The sequence below is a fragment of the Chrysochloris asiatica genome, unplaced genomic scaffold (genome assembly GCF_000296735.1).
Source record: "Chrysochloris asiatica unplaced genomic scaffold, ChrAsi1.0 scaffold00010, whole genome shotgun sequence".
Classification (NCBI taxonomy): Eukaryota; Metazoa; Chordata; class Mammalia; order Afrosoricida; family Chrysochloridae; genus Chrysochloris; species Chrysochloris asiatica.
In genome coordinates this window covers 5,558,066-5,572,356 of record NW_006408528.1, presented here as the reverse complement: position 1 = coordinate 5,572,356, position 14,291 = coordinate 5,558,066, and positions in this window count along the sequence as shown.

Genomic DNA, 14,291 nt, shown 5'->3' with positions numbered 1-14,291 from the left:
CAACCTTGCTTGCTGAAAGTGAAGAGGGCTTAAAATATTTACTAATGAAGATCAAAAAGCACAGCTTTCAGTATGGATTACATCTCATGTAAAGAAAACAAAAATCTTCACCAATGGAGCAATAAACATCATTCTTCTCAATGAAGAAAAGATTGAAGTTGGCAAGGACTTCATTCTTCTTGGATCAACTATCAACATTCATGGAAGCAACAGTCAAGAAATCAAACGATATATTGTATTAGGCAAATCTGTTGCACAAGACCTTTTTAAAATGTTGAATAGCAAAAATGTCAGATTGAGCACTAAGGTGTGCCTGACCCAAGCCATGGCATTTTCAATAACCTCATATGAATGTGAAAGCTGGATAGTGAATCTGGAAGACCATAGAAGAATTGATGCTTTTGAGTTATGGTGTTAGAGAAGAATGTAGAAAGTGCCGTGGCTGCCAAAAGAACCAATAGATCTGTGTTGGCAGATTTGCAGCCAGAGTTCTCCTTGGAGGCCAGGATGGCCAACCTTTATCTTTCATACTTCAGACATATTGTCAGGAGGGACCAGTCTCTGGGGAAGGATAACATGTTTGGTAAGGTGGAGGGTCAGAGAAAAAGAGGAAGAACCCCAAGAGATGGATTGGTAAAGTGGCAACGTCAGTGGGCTCAAGCATGGCCACAATTGTCAGGTTGGCCCAGGATTGGGCAGTGTTTTGTTCTGTTGTGCATAGGGTTGCTATGACTTGGTACCAACTTGATGGTACCTAACAACAACAGGAGTGGCTAAGGGAAGATCTGACTTTGGATTCTACCTCTGAAATTGGCTGAGGTCATTATTGTCTCTAAATCTCAGATTCCTTGTATATTAAATTATATATATATTGCCATCCTGAAAAATACTGGGATACAGGAATGAATTAATTTATACATAGTACTTGAATGAAAATTAAAAATAATTTCATGGAACCTATTATAAATATTGGAACCTTAGTGGTGCAGTGGTTCAGGAATGAACCTTCTATCCAAAAGGTGGGAGGCATGAATCCACCAGCTACATGCAATAGAAAGATGTGGGAGTATAGTTCCCTAAAGATTTGCAACTTTGGCAACCGTGTAGAGAAATTCTATTCTAACTTTAAGGTCACTATGAGTGGTAATTGATTTGATGACAGTGGGTTTGGTGTATTTGGTTATTGTTAGTATTTGTTAACATTTTCATCTTACATTACTGGAAGTTGCCCTGAATAGAACAAACAAACCAGCAGATAAAACCAAAAAAAAATAATAATAATAAAACTTAGAATACAAACAAAACAAAAATCCTCTTTGTTAATGAAACTCTATGATAAGTCTTTCTCCTTGAATTTTATTACATCTCTAGGAGAAACCAGACCATTCACATTTATGGGGTTTATATTTAAATGTTGTTGTGTGCCTTCGAGAATACTCTGACTCACAATGCTCCTGTAGGACAGAGTAGAACTGGCTATAATGGTTTCCTAGTCTGTAATCTTTATGGGACACCAATCATCTGTCAGTTTGTCATACTATGGAGATTAGTATGTTGTTGTAAGACTGGAAGCTATGCCACAGATATTTTAAATACTAGCAGGGGTATCAATGGAGGACAGGATTCAGTGGAGTTTAAAGAGTAAGACAGACTAAGAAGGAGAGGCCAACCACTTCTGAATAGTTAGTCATTGAAAACATTATGAGCAGAAGCAAAACATTGTCTGATATAGTGCTGGACGTTGAGTCCATCAGGTTGGAAAGAAACCAAAATATGACTAAGAGATGTCTTCTCAAATTAGAGTAGATGGAGCAAAGCTCCATGATGTGATGGAGCAAAGTTTCAGGGAATTATATTTGATTATAAAGCACAATTTAAAATGAGAAGAAACAGCTGCAAACATCCATTAATAATCAGAACGCTGGATGTAAGAAATGTGAATGTTGAAAATTATAATATAGGAAATATGTATATAGGAAAATTACAAATGAAATAGAACAGATAAAGATTAATCTCCTAGCTTTCATGAGTAGAAATAGACTGGTATTATCTATTTACAACTGGTCAATCTTATGGTTTACTATGTCAAAAATGACAAATTAAAGAGCAATAGTATAATATTCATTGCCAAAAGGAGTATTTCAAGAGCTATATTGAAGTACAGTGGTACCTAGAATAGAAAAATATGCATATGCCTTTGAGGAAGACCCGACCACTTGTCTGTCAGTTCATTATACTGCGGCGGCTTGTAAGTTGTTGTGATTCTGGAAGGTATGCCACTGATACTTTAAATACCAGCAGGGTCACCCATGGTTTCAGATGAGCTTTCAGATGAAGACAGACTAGGAAGAAGAAGAGGCAAACTACTTCAGAAATTTTAGTCACTGAAAACCTTATGAATAGCAGAGAGTGCCAGAAAATGAGGCCCTCAGGTTGGAAGTCACTCAAAATGTGAATAGGGAAGAGCTGCCTCCTCAAAGCAGAGTTTACCGTGATGAAATGAATGGAGTAAAGCCTGGAAGAGTAAACCCTTAGGACCTTCATTTGCTGATGGGGCACAACTCAAAATGAAAAGAAATAGCTGTAAATATCCATTAATAATCAGAACATAGAACGTACAAAGTATGAATCTAGAAAAATTGGAAATTGTCAAAAATGAAATTGAATGCATAAACATCAATATTTTAGGTATTAGTGAGCTGAAATGGATTGTTATTGGCCATTTTGAATCTGACAACCACATGGTTTACTATGCCAAAAATGACAAATTGAAGAGGAATGGTGTTGCATTCATCATCAAAAAGAACATATCCAGATCAGTCATTAGGTACAACACTGTCTGTGATAGGATAATATCCATTCACCTACAGGGAAGCCCAGTTAATGCCGCTATCATTCAAATTTATGCACCAACCAGTAAAGCCAGTGAGGATGAAATAGAAGAATTCTACCAACTTCCTCAATCTGAAATTGATCAAACATGCAATCAAGATGTATTGATCATTACCAGTGATTGGAATGCAAAGGTTGGGAGCAAAGAGGAAGGATCAATTGTTGGAAAATATGGCCTTGGTGATAGAAATGATGCTGGAAACACATGATAGAATTCTGTAAAATCAATGATTTGTTCATTTCAAATAACTTCATTAGACAGCATAAGAGATGACTGTACACATGGACCTCACCAGATGGACTACATAGAAATCAAATTGACTATATCTGTGGAAAGAGAAGATGGAAAAGCTCCATATCATCAGTCAAAAGAAGGCCAGGGACAGACTGTGGAACAATCAATTACTCACATGCAAATTCAAACTGAAACTGAAGAAAATGAAAACAAGTCTAAGAGAGCCAAAATATGACCTTGAATATATCCCACCTGAATTTAGAGATCATCTGAAGAACAGATTTGATACATTAAATACTAAAGACCGAAGACCAGAAGAGTTGTGGGATGACATCAAGAACATCATGCATGAAGAAAGCAAAAAGTCATTAAGACGCAAGAAAGAAGCAAAAGGTCAAAAGGGATATCAGAAGAAACACTGAAACTTGCTCTTCAATGTAGAGATGCTAAAGCAAAGGGAAGAAATGAGGAGGTACAAGAGCTGAACAGAAAATTTCAAAGATCAGCTTGAGAAGATAAAGCCAAATATCACAACAAAATGTGCAAAGATCTGGAAACAGAAAACCAAAAAGGAAGAACATGCTCAGCATTTCTCAAGCTGGGGGAACTGAAGAAAAAATTCAAACCTCGACTTTTGTTATTGAAAGATTCACCAGGCGAATTATTAAATGATGCAGAAAGCATCAAGAGAAGATGGAAGGAATACACAGAGTCACTATACCAAAAGGAATGGTCCATGTTCAACCTTTTCAAGAGGTAGCATAGAATTAATAGCCAATGATACTGAAGGAGGAAGTCCAGGGTCCATTGAAGGAATTGTCAAAGAACAAGGCACCAGGAATTGATGGAAAAAAATTGAAATATTTCAAGAAAGTGAGGTGGCACAGGAGGCACTCACTCATCACTGCCAAGAAATTTGGAAGACAACAATCTGGCCTACTGATTTGAAAAGATCCATATTTGTGCCCATTCCAAACAGAGGTGACCCAATGGAATGCGGAAATCATCAGTCTCTTCGATAACCCATGAGAGTAAAGTTTTACTAAAGGTAATACAGAAATGGCTGCAAGCATACACTGACAGAGAACTTCCAGAGCTTCAAGCCGGATTTAGAAGAGGCCATGGAACAAGGGATATCATTGATGTTGTCTGATGGATATTGGCTGAAAGCAGGGAATATCAGAAATATGTTTACCTGTGCTTTAGTGACTATGCAAAGGCTTTCAATTGGTGTGGATCATGACAAGCTATGGACAACATTGCAAATTATGAGTATTCTAGAACAGTTCATTGTACTCATGAGGGATCTGTACCTGAACCAAGAAGCAGTTGTTTGAACAGAACATGGGAACACTGAATGTTTTAAAATTAAGAAAGGTGTGTGACAAGGTTGTATTCTTTCACCATACTTATTCAATCTGTATGCTTAGCAAATAATTTGAGAAGCTGGGTTATATGAAGAAAAATGTGGCATCAGGATTGGAGGAAGATTCACTAACAACCTGCGATATGCAGATGATACAACCTTGGTTGCTGAAAGTGAAGAGGACTTAAAACACTTCCTGATGAAGATCAAAGAGTACAGCCTTCAGTATGGAGTGCTGAAGATACTCACTCATCTATGCCAAGAACTTTAGAAGACAACTACCTGGCCAATCAATTGGAAGGCACCCATATTTGTGTCCATTCCAGAAAGAATGTGAAAATCATTGAACAATATCATAGTATAACATGCAAGTAAATTTTTACTCAAAAACAATTGCAGCAGAACATCAACAAGGATCTGCCAGAAATACAAGTTTGGTTCAGAAGTGTTGTTGTTAAGTGCCATCGAGTCAGTTCCAACTCATAGTGACCCTGTATAGGGTTTTTGAGGAGCACTTGGTGGGTTGGACTATCAATCTGTGGTTCACAGTCCAGTGCTGATCCTACAGCACCACACTAGGAGTCCTCAGAAGAGACAGAACAAGGGATACCATTACTGACATCAAATGGATCTTGGCTGAGAGCAGAGGATATCTTTGCTGTTGCCAGGTGCTGTCTAGTCAATACCGATTCATAGCAACCCTATGCACAGCAGAACGAAACACTGCCAGGTCCTGTACCATATTCATCAGTGTTTTTGTGCGTGAGCCCCTTGCTCTTGTTACTGTGCCAATCCAGGTCACTGGGTGTCTTCCTCTTTTTCTTTGACCCTCCAGTTTACCAAGTCTGATGTCCTTCTTCAGGGACTGTTCTCTCCTGATAATATGCCTAATTATGAGCAATGAAGCCTCACTATCCAACCTTCTAAGGAACATTTTGGCTGTACTTCCAACACAGATTTGTTTGTTCTTTTAGTAGTCCATGGTATTTTTAATATTCTGCTCCAACACCATAACTCAAATGCAATGATTTCTTCTATGATCTTCCTTATTCATTATCCAACTTTGAAATGCATAATGAGATTATTGAAAAGACCATGGCCTGAGGCAAAGATATCTGACTGTGTGGATCATAGCAAGTTATGGATAATGTTGTAAAAACTGGGTATTTCTGAACACTTAGTTGTACTCATGGGATACCTGAACATAGATCAAGAGACAGGACAGATCAAGGGGATTCTGAAAGTTCAGAATCAGGAAAGGTGTGAACTAATTTTGCATCCTTTTTTTTTAATTATTATTATGAGGTTTACATGGGAGAACTTCAGTTTTACATTCATACAATCATATTTTGTTTCATTGCAATGATTACAATCCCATCCATGCATCATCAAATAACCAAAGGGTACACCCCAAGGGCCCGACCCCCTGGCCTTCAGCACACAGCCCCTCTCCCTCCCTGACTTCAGTGTCCCCAGCCACTCCATCTGTCCACTTCATTGTCTCTGTCTCCATCCCTGGTGTCACTGCTTCTCTGGGTACGGTCCTGCTCTCCACTCTTCTGACTTGATGGCCTCACTCAATTACTCCACTCCTTTTGTCAAAAAAACATCTACCTCTATATTGCCTACCCTCACATTCAGTCCTGATGACAATTATTCAGTAATGTACCACAAGAGTCTTACCCCTATTTCCTTTTGCCAGCCAGGTCCCAACAGATTGGAAATCATTCAGTGGAGATTCTACCTTCCCCCTGACCTGTCTGGAACTAGGCTCCCTCTTGAAAGCTTGTAAACTAGTCACTTCTTGCCTTTACAGTGCCCCCCTACTTTGGGTAGACAATGTCTAAGTTGCTCATCCCTGTCATCCCTGTCAACCCTGTGTATCGAGGGGGTGGGAGTGATCCTCACTGTAAAGATCTGTTCCCTTTTTTGAGCTACTACATCCATAACTATAGGTAAATTTCATCAAATTGTAGCAAGTTACTCTTTTTTTTCCCCCCTCTTCTTTGTTCTAATCGAGTTCTGATCACCCAGCCATAGAAGCCAGGTCAAGTGGGTACTATCTGCAAGCACGAGTGTTCTTGTGCCTCTCCCCTCACTTCATATCAGATGTACACTTCACTCCCCGCTCTAGTCCTCTGTGGCCATGTCACTGCCTCTGGGCCCAGGAGTCCCCAGGTCTTGCCGTACTGCTGGCCATCCAGGTCTCCACTCAGGTTCACAGGGGTCTAGTGAATATGGTCGGACTTAGCTCTCAATTTCACTGCTGTTTTTCTTGCTCTTCTTCTTATTGACCAATGTGGTCACCAGCCAGACCAAATGGTTGCTCATGTATTCCCCTTGGGTCTAAGTCTAAGTCGGAGGGGTCTCGACCACTTGCCTTGATGGCTCCCGGGTGCCAACAAGTTTACTTGTTCTTGTAGTAATCAATCAGACTGCCGTTATTGTTTTGGATTTTTCCTGACAGTCTTTCTTTCATGAAGTATCTTCTATTCTTCTAGTCACTCTAGGCTGGTCTACTCATCTTTCCAGTGGACATTTCCTACCTCAGATGATTCTGGATCGGGTTCTGGATTCCAACTATGGTCTTATGCAATGTAAAGGCTCCACAGGAAGCCTCTTTCATTGGGCGACTTCTAGCCCCCTCTAAGATATTCCTATCAGTTGTAGGCTGAAGATGGACTTAAAAGCGTTCTGTAATGATGTTTCTGGCTACTCCTTTCTCTCCCCATCATTTTACAATGGTACGCAAGGGAAACCAAGATTCAAAAGACAGCCACACATCTTAACATTAACCCCTTTTTTACCCCTTCAAACCATGCCTCAATCTCTGTATCCTGGAGTCCTGTTGTTCCAAGGTTGTGTATACATCATCATTTACCTCTATGCCACTTAGCCCATTCAAACCTGCCTAACTGTTCTTCCATCAGCCTTGTTCTTCCATTCCCCTCCCCCTTCTTGTGTATTGTTCCCCCAACCACCCATCACCAAAGCTATGGGTGACTATTCCCTACCCTGTGCTCTATCTTCCCTTCCCTCCCCTCCTCTCATCCCATACATCCTGGTGATCAACAAATATATATATATATATAATTATAATTTTTCCACTTTTTGGGTGGGTTCTTTTTCTTACTCTTTTACAATAATGGTCCTATGCAATATTTCTCCTTTTGTGATTGACTAATTTCATTCAGCATAATGTCCTCAAGGTTCATCCATGTTTTGTGGTAGCTTGCAGCTTCCTTGTTATATTTCAAGGAAGCATAATATTCCATTGTGTATATGTACCACAGTTTGCTTATCCATTCTTCAATTGATGGTCACTTAGGCTGTCTCCATCTTTTTGCTATTGTAAATAGTGCTGCTATGAACATTGGTGTGCATATATCTACTCATGTTATGGCTCATATTTCTTGTGGGTAAATACCAAGCAGAGGAATTGCTGGATTATAAGGTATTTCTATTTTCAGCCTTCTGAGGAAGTGTCATTTTGCTTTCCAGAGTAGTTGGATCATTTTACAATCCCACCAGCAATGCAGGAGCATCCCAGTCTCTCCACATCCTCGTCAGCATTTATTGTCCTCTACTTGTTTGATTTTTGTTGTTATGAGATAATATCTCAGTGTTGTTTTGATTTGCATCTCTCTAATGGCTAGTGATCCTAAACATTTCTTTACATGTTTGTTGGCTTCCTGGATCTCCTCCTCAGTGAAGTGTCTGTTCATGTCCTGTGCCCATTTTTAAATTGGGTTATTTGTCTTTTTTTGTCGAGGGGTTGTAATTTCCTATATATTTTAGAAATGATTCCCTTGTCTGATGTGTCGTTGCAAGATTTTTTTCCCATTCGGTGGGTTCCCTTTATACTCTTTTGGTGAAGTCTTTTGACACACGCATGTTTTTAATTTTTAATATGTCCTTATTTTGTCTACTTTTGTTTGTATAGTTTTCAAAATGTTTGGTAGTGTGTATGCCCTGAATTAGAGCCCTCACATTTGTCTTTATTTTTTCTTTGATGACCTTCATAATTCTGGGATTCACATTTAGGTCTTTAATCCATGCTGAGTTGATTTTTGTATAGGGCATGAGGTAAATGTTTTGTTTCAATCTTTTGCATATCGCTTTCCTGTTCTGCCAGCACCATCTGTTAGAGAGACTATCTCCTCCCCATGCAATATACCTAGGTACTTTGTCAAATATCAGTTGGCTGTATGTGGATGGGTTAATTTCTGGATTCTCAATGCTGTTCCATTGATCAATGTATCTTTCATTGTACTAGTACCAGGCTGTTTTGACCACTGTAGTCATACAGTAGATTTTGAAACCGGGGAGTGAGAGAGAGGCTGTCAACCTTGTTCCTCTTCTTAAGCAGTGCTTTGTTTATCCTGGGTCTCTTTCCTTTCCATATAAATTTTGTAATTGTCTTTTTCATCTCTTTGAAGAATGTCTTTGGAGTCTGGATTGGGATTGCATTATATGTGTAAATTGCTTTGGACATTATTGCTATTTTCACGATGTTGAGTCTTTCCTTCCAGGAACATGGTATGTGCTTCCATTTTTGTAAGTCTCTTTTGGTTTCTTGTAGTACTGTTTTGTAATTTTCTTTGTATAGTTCCTTTGTTTCTCTGGTTACATTTATTCCTAGATATTTCATCCTTTGGGTGGCTATTGTAAATGGCATTGCTTTCCTAATGTCCTTTTCAGTGCTGTCATTGTTACTATAGAGGAATCCAACTGATTTTTGTATATTGTTCTTATACCCTGCCACTTTGCTTAATCTTCCAATGATGTCAAGTAACTTTTTTACTGAGTCTTTGATGTTTTCTATGTATAGGATCATATTGTCTGTAAATAGAGAGAATTTTAGTTCCTCTTTGCCAATTTGGGTGCCTTTAATTTTCCTATCTTGTCATATAACTCTGGCTAAGACTTCCAAACAATATTAAATAGGAGTGGTTACAAAGTGATGAAGATGAAAAAATATAGCCTTCATTATGGATTGCACTTCAACATAAAAATAATAAAAATCATCACAATGTACCAATAAGTAATATCAATATAAATGGGGAAAATACTGAAATTATTAAAGACTTTATTTTTCCTGGATCCACTATCAAAACTCATGAAAGCAGCAGTCAAGAAATGAAATCAAATGACATATTGCATTCAGGAAATTTGATACACACAATCTCTACTTATAGAACACTTTAGTGTTCTAGAGCAAAAATAATCAGTTTGAGGTCTAAGGTGTGCCTGATCTATAGCAGGATATTTTAAATAGTCTCATATGCATATAAAAGTTAGACAATGAATACAAAAGATCATAGAAGAATTGATGCATTTGAGTTATGGTGTTAGGGAAGAATGCTAACATTCTTAATAGAATTTTAGGGCAAACAAAATCATGTTGGAAGAAGTATAGCTGGAATGCTCCTTAGAAGCCATAATAATAAGACTTTGTCTCTCATTCTTTGGACATGTTATCAAGCCCTCTTGATAACTGGTCCTGGAGAATGGCATAAAGTACAGGTTCAATGTAAATGAGGAAGGCCCCCATCAAGATGGATTGGCACAGTGGCAAAACAACGGGCTCTAGTATAATAACAACTGTGAGGATGGCACAGGATAGGGTAGTGTTTCATTCTGTTGTACACAAAGTCACTATGGGTCATAATGTCTCAATGGCACCTAACCACATATGCATATGAAAGTTGGACAATGAATAAGTGAAACAGAAGAAAAATGGATGCATTTGAATTATGGTGTTGGAAAAGAATATTGAAACTACCATGGACTACCAGAAGAACAAACAAATCTGTCATGGAAGATTTTAAGTTAGAATGCTTCTTCAAAGAGAGGATGGTGAGACCTCATCCCTCATACTTTGGACAAATATTTAGGAGGGACCAGTGCCTGAAGAAGGACGCCATGCTTGGAATAATGGAGGGTCAGCTAAAAGAGGAAGAGTGCCAACAAGGTGTACTGATACACTGGCAGTTACAATAGACTCAAACATAACAATTGTGATGATAGCACAGGACCTGGTAGTTTTGTTCTGTTGGGCATAGTGTCCCTATGAAATGGAAGCAACCTGATAGCACTTAACATCAACCTCAACAGCCATAAGGAAGATCAGTTTATTCAACTATTATTCAAATGTATACACTAACCTATAATGCAAAAGATGAAGAAATTGATTTTTTTTTAAAATTTTCATTGTGAGTGGAGTGAAGGTTTACAGACAAAATCATCAATCAGCTTTACATTCAACAAATCATACATTTTGTTTCATCTCAATGAATGCCATTTCCTCTATGCAACAACAATTATCCTTCTTCCTCCCTGTGGTTCCTATTTGCGTTCCACCCTTCTTCCTATGCCTTGTCAAGTTTGTGCTTAGGAAAATGTTGCCCTTTTGATTTGGAATCATTGACCATTCCAAGGTGAGCATACCTTGCTAGTGTTGTTGCCCCTCTCACCCTGATGAACCTATCTACTGCTTAACTGAAAATTGTGCCATGAGAGTGAGTTCCTTCCAGACCTGAAGGGCAATCAAGGGTCATAGTCTCAGGTTACTCCAGTCTGTTTCTGACTAATAAGTTCGAAATTTGTTCCACATTTTCTCCTACTTTATTTGGGACCCTGTAATGTGATATCTTTCAGGGCAAGGCATTATGTAGTTCTTCTGGTCTCAGAGTTGTGGAGACAGATGTTCACATTTTCCATTAGTCCATTGAACTAGTTAATTCCAAGCCTCTTTAATTCTTGTCACTCTTCTTTCTTTCACACTTGGAGAGATTGATTACCCATGAGCTGTCAACATCAGAGACACCACTCACCCAAACTGGTTATTAAACATTGTCTTTATGGACAATCATGCCAGTTGACCATGGTGACCCCAGATACAATGGTTCTGAGCCCAAAGGCCAATCAACTTATTGCCTTAAGATATCTGATAATATCTAGGGAGTTTTCATCATTTTGCCTGCGGCATACTCCAACACATTCATAGTTTTGTTTGCATGCAAGTTAAATACTTATGTACAAAAAACCTGTTTCAAACTCTGATATACTTGTGAGATATATAATATATATCCTGCTGTTTCTCCCTTACCTATTCAGCCTATGTCTCAATCCATGTATCTGTGCACAGAACACTGTTGTTTCAGGGTTGTTTATATATCACTATTTACTTCTATCCTCTTTAGTCCTTTCATACCTCCCTGTGTCTTCACCTAGCTTATTATTCTTTTGCCACTTCCCTTGGTAACATGTGTCTATTCTCTATCCAGTGAATTACTCTCCACTCGCTGCCACATCTTTTATTGTTGTTAGGTGCCAACAAGTTGTATCTTATGCACAACAGAATGAAACATTGCCCGGTCATGCACCAACCTCACAATTGTTGCTACTCTACAGCCCATTGCTGCTGCCACTGTGCCAATCTGTCTCATTGGGGGAGTTCTTCTTTGTCACTGACCCTCAACTTTACCAAGCAAAATGTCTAGGTATTGGTCCCTTCTGATCATATGCTTGGAGTATGAGAGATGAAGTCTGGCCATCATGGCTTCTAAGGCTCATTCTGGTGTACTTCTTCCACTGTAGATTTGTGTGTTCTTTTGTCAGTCCATTGTACTTTTAATATTCTCTTCTAGCACCATAACTCAAATACATCAATTCTTCTACTATTTTCCTTATTCATTATCCAACTTTCACATGTATATGAGGTTATTGAAAAGACTATGGCTTGGGTCAGAAGTACCTTAGTCCTCAAACTGACATCTTTGCTCTTGAAAACTTTAAAGATGTCTTGTGCAGCATGTTTGCTGAATGCAATATGTCATTTGATTTCTTGACTGCTGCTTCCATGAGTGTTGATGGCTGATCCAAGCAAAATGAAGTATTTGACAACTTCAATCTTTTCTTATTTTATCATGATGTTATTTATTGTTTCAGTTGTGAGGAGTTTTGTTTCTTTACATTGAAATTGTAGTGGTCTTTGATCCTCATCAGTATTTTAAATCCTCTTTGCTTTCGGAAGCAAGATTGTATCATCCGAATACTGCAGGTTATCAATGAGTCTTCCTTCAATTCCAATGCCACGTTCTTCTTCATATAGTCCAGATTCTCAGTTTATTTGTTCAGTATGCATATTGAATAAACATGGTAAATGAATACAACCCGAATGCACACCTTTCCTAATTTTAAACCATTCAGTGTTCGCTAATTTTGTTTGAACAACCTGCCTCTTGGTCTATGTACAAGTTCCACATGAGCACAATTAGATGTACTGAGATGATCATTCTCTGTAATGTTGTTGATAGCTTGTCATGATCCACATTAATGAAAGACTTTTCATAGTCAATGAAGCACATGTAAATATCTTTTTGGTATTCTCTACTTTCTTCCAAGATCTATCTGACATCAGCAATGATATCCTTTATTACACGTTCTTGTCTGAATCCAGCTTGAACATCTGGAAGTTCTCTATCAGTTTACTATTGCACCCCTGGTAACCATCAAAGAATGTTTCTTTTAGTATGGAAACCTTTTCTTAAGCTTTTACAATAATGGTCTCATACAATATTTATCCTTTTGTGACTGACTAATTTCACTTTGCATAAGTACTCCAGGTTCATCCATGTTTTGAGGTATTTTGCAAATTCAGTTATTTATCAACTTCTGCATTCTGAGATTGACCAAACATGCAATCAAGATACACTGATAATGACTGAATTGCAATAGTTGGACAAAGAAGAATAGATAGATAAAAATATTACCTTGGAGATAGAAATCACATTATAGAATATTCTAAGCCTAACAAAATAAATGGTGACTATTCATGCAAACCTCAGTAGATGGATTGCACAGGAATCAAATCAACAACTGTGGAAAAAGATGATCAAGAAATTCAATATCACCATCCAGAATAATGCCAGAGCATACTACAGAAAAGAAAATCAACTATGCAAGTTCAAATTGCATCTGAAAGAAATTAAAAGAAGTCCATGACAGCTACTGTACAACCTTGAGCATATCTCAAGAATAGATGTGATACATTGAATATTATATATGTTGTTTGAATATATGATTGAATATATGATTGAAGACCAGAGGAGTTGAAGGATGACATCACACTCAAAGATATAAAAAAGTCAGGTAAGAAATAAAAGACCAAAATGTATGTAAGGAGAGACCTTAAAACATAGCCAAACATCAGATTGTTACCACCATCATTTTTCTTGAAATATGTTAAGAACTCCTGGGAAGCAAGTATCACACATTGTAGTTTTGGGCCTTTGAGTTCAGTTTTTAGCATGGCACTTAATGGTTAGGTACTCAACAAATATGTGGTGAATTTGCTTAATTTGTTGTTATGTACCATTGAGTTGGTTCCAACTCAAAGTTCAGAAGTCCAGTGCTTATCTTGCGGCACTATACTAGGACTCCAAGGCTTAAAGGTGATAGAAATTATAACAACCCTATTTCCACAGGATTTTTGAAATTCCAAACAAGTGTGGCAGTGCAGGATAACCACTGGATGGCTAACTGATTCGAACTTACCAACAGCAACAACATATATACATGTATAATGCAGTTTATAAGCAGCTTTCTTATGCATTGTTGTTGTTGTTAAATGTTGTTGAGTTGGTTGTGACTCATAGCGACCATATACAGGGTTTCTGAGGAGCAGCTTGTGAGCTTGAACCACCGACCTTGTGGTTCAAACCAACCTTGCAGTCCAATGCATTAACCCACAGCACCACACTAGGAGTCCACATGTATATATAGTTTAATATA